The sequence below is a fragment of the Athene noctua genome, chromosome 21, assembly GCF_965140245.1.
Source record: "Athene noctua chromosome 21, bAthNoc1.hap1.1, whole genome shotgun sequence".
Classification (NCBI taxonomy): Eukaryota; Metazoa; Chordata; class Aves; order Strigiformes; family Strigidae; genus Athene; species Athene noctua.
In genome coordinates, this window is record NC_134057.1 from 10,727,300 (window position 1) to 10,730,967 (window position 3,668).

Here is a 3,668-nt window from a genome sequence, read left to right on the forward strand (position 1 = left end):
TTCACAACAGGAAATATAATTTCTTTTTTCCACTGCTCACAGATTCTTCCTTTATTGTATGGTTATCAAAAAGTCTAAAGTATACTATTACGTATGAAAGTCAGAGCTTGTTAGTGAAGTGGATAAGGGATGCATAGCAATTCATTTTCTCAACAGGAGTTAACAGAAATAATATACAGATGCCCACCACACTGATTTCAGTTATCATTTACAGGTATGTAATTGAATATTAAAAATCCCTGGATCACATTTTGCTCTATGGTACATAAGCAAAAAGGAAAACTGTTTGTGGAGAAGGTGCTGAAACAGATTTATGGGGAGAAACAACTAATTAACAGGAGATGATTTAAGAGAGGGATCCTTGAAAGAGGGCTGAGGCCTCATAGGTAAGGTTTGTCCCCTGAAGTCAGCAATGTCAAACAGATAGAAGAGTAGTTTTTAGGGTTTTCTGCTCTATTAATGGGGCAAAAATTGTCAGTGGAGGAAGGGAGTCATTGACCAGCAGTGTCATCCAGGAAACAGGGTGAAACACTACAAAATCAAACCAAGCAGGTTTTCACAACCTTCCCTGGATATTGGCTAGAATGAAAATCAGAGAAAACTGCATAGTGCAGTGTGCTCTGAACATCAGATCATTGGTTCTGTCCTGTCCAGACACGAGCTACCCTTTTCAAGGCCAGCTTTTACTTTCATGCCTCCATTAATGTCAAAGGATTTAAAGCAGGGCAATTCATCAAAGTTTGAACTCCAACAAGTGTTAAGAATACAGTGAGGCTCAGACTTAAAAAGAAGGAATGAAGGAAAGAATAAGACTATATTCTCAAAAACTCACAGAAGCATTTCTAGTGCCTGGAGCATGTGGCTGTTATCACAGAGCACTGGATTCTCATAAGGTAATTGCCCAGTGCCGAGCTGTTACTTCAAGGAAATCAGTTCTCCATCAGACTTCTAGTAGTATTAATATATACTAGACTGGTCAGAGTTGTAAACACATAACCAGAGAATAGAATATACCTCAATGTTTTGGGTATATTTGTGCAAGTTCACTTAAGAAAAGAGAAAAATAAGAAAAACAGGTTTAAAAAAACAAACCAAGAAAAATTTCCTCTCTATTAACCAACAGTTTCAGATCTGAATTTTGAAGTTTTTTCCCAATGCCACCGCTCAGCTTCATCCTGTTGCGCAGACTGCACAGAGCCTGCTCAGCTCCGTCACATCTCCTAGAGATTCCTCTCGTTTTCCCTACTGCCCGCACTGAGTGACCAGTCCCTTCTTCACTAGTTAAACCACAGAGCCAGAGGGGAGGCCTTCGTCTACCCTTTCCAAGGACCTGGCATGAAATAGCTGTTTCTCACCTCACTTCTCTATGAAACCTTGATCTCTTGAGCGCTCATAAGCCCAGATCTCAGCTCCCTTGTTCCAGGCAGATCCTGAGGTCAGCATTCCTTGTCACTCACCCGACAGTCCTGGAACAGTCCAGCTTTCAAGCCCTCCCAGCAGTATCACCATCTTCTAGCTCTCACTAGATCACACTTCTAGTACCCCCTTCCAAGCAGTCCCCAATGCCCTCAGGTACCAAAGCCAGCAGTAATTAAACACAGTCCCCTCCTGGCTTTTAAAGAAACCATGCGTGCTTCCACCTTAGTATGTAAACAGATGGAGTCTGGCTTTATAATAATCCTCCAACTGTTATTTAAAAATATGAATCTTTTTGATGCTGCTGTCCTCAGCTGAAGTCTCTGAGTAACAGAAGCACATGGAAGAACCCTTAATATGTACTGAGACATCTTATTTGAAGTGCCGTTTTCCAGATACACTGGTTAAAACTCACTTTCTGCTGCTGCTCAGTGAAGTAAGAAGAGAATTTAATCTGATGAAGGACAGAGTTGAGGTAGTAGCATCAGGCAGCTCAGTGGTTGGTCATGTTTACTGCATAGGTGATTCCTTCTGAAAATTATTCCCCTGAAAAAGAAAAAAACACACCAATCTTTCAGGTCCTGGATCATTATGTTCTGTCAGATGAGAAATAAGTTTCATGCAGTAAAAGCTGTTCTCTTTGGACACTGTTGAGACCATTTGTTTTGAATGAAGAAATTAAAAACATGAAAACTCCATGTAACATCATGTGAAACTCCATTTCAGTAAATCACACCCACTTAACTCTTGCTTTACCCCAAATTGTCATGGGATGGGATGGCCAAAGGCAAAGGAAGCAAAAAAGAAAACACCATTCAGGATACCCATTAGCACTGCATCACAATAAAGTGACTGTAAATAAGCTAGGGAATCCTGAAGTGTTGCAAAACACGGTAACTTCATATGAAACATGCCTCCTCTCTTTCCCGTTGTGGGCCACTATCAGAAAACGAAGAGTTACCATCTTGTGTCAGATTTCTCCTTGCTTCTTTCACTGACTCAACCCTCCTTGATTTTTTCTCATGTGTAGGAGCCAGACTACAGTGATTTCAGAGACAGGGCTAAGGAGGCCACAGCATGCATCTGAGCGCTGCGCCTTGCAGCTTCCCTTCATTGTGCTGTTTCCTGAAATAGAAAGAATCCCCATCACAGCTGAACCTGCTCCATTTTCACTGGGTCACAGCACAAAGGCAATCGCTTATCAGACCAGGTCATGAACATGGCAAGAGTGTGAGGTGTCTAAATTACAGCTTTTAAAAATAAAATTACACAGTTGACTGTCCAACATCATTGGAAGCCATTTCTGGGAAACCTAGGCTTTTGGGTTTAGATAAGATCAGTGCATTTCTTTTGCCATAAGATGGTCAGGGCCACATGCCTTTCCACACCAGCCATACAGGGAGGAACGGCATGATACCGACAGGGACTTAACATAATGATTCAGTCCCATAAGGTGGATCCTGCTGAAAACTGCGTTTCAGAGAGATGTAATTTCTAATCTATTATTTAAGGAGAATTCTCAAACAGAAAATCATGACAGTTAAACCACTTCACAGGGATCTCAAATTAGTTCTGGATTTGTCAGTTAAAAATTTTAAAACAAAACAAAACACCCCATGGCAATAAAGCAACGTCTCTTAGTAAGCACTTCGTGTCTTAGTGATTACTTGCTTAAGATTTTCACAATATCAGTATTTCTTCCCCAGTTTTGGATCTCTCAGGATGGGAGACAGAGATTTAAAAAAGGATCCTGTTTGTGCAAAGGATATTCAATTGAACTTCAGCAGCTGAAACCCTTTGGAAGTCCCAGCCTAAGTACTAACGCTACAGCCCCAGCTATTACGTATTCAGTACAAATTACACTCAAAATATTGGTTGATCTGACAAGTCAAGAGGGCACCATAACGTTTCTGTTTCAATATATGGCTAACTTGTAGGCACTTGTCTTTCTCTGCTTCCTCCAAGAGCTATTGGCTTGGTTCTACTTAAGAAACGTTGGTTGCAGCAGAATTAGTTGACTTCAGTTATAATTTGACTGTTATTATTTCACTTGATCTCTAATGTGAAAGATCTCATCAAAAGAAAAAAGCTCATCACAAAGCACACATCCGTTGGAACTTTCATTCCAGTCCCTCTACAACTAATATCCAACACGTAAAGGAAAGGTCTGCGGAACAGAATAAGGTAAATGGCATAAGGAATAGACAAAGACATTCCTGGTGACTTGCCTGGAAGCTCTGTTCTTGTTAACT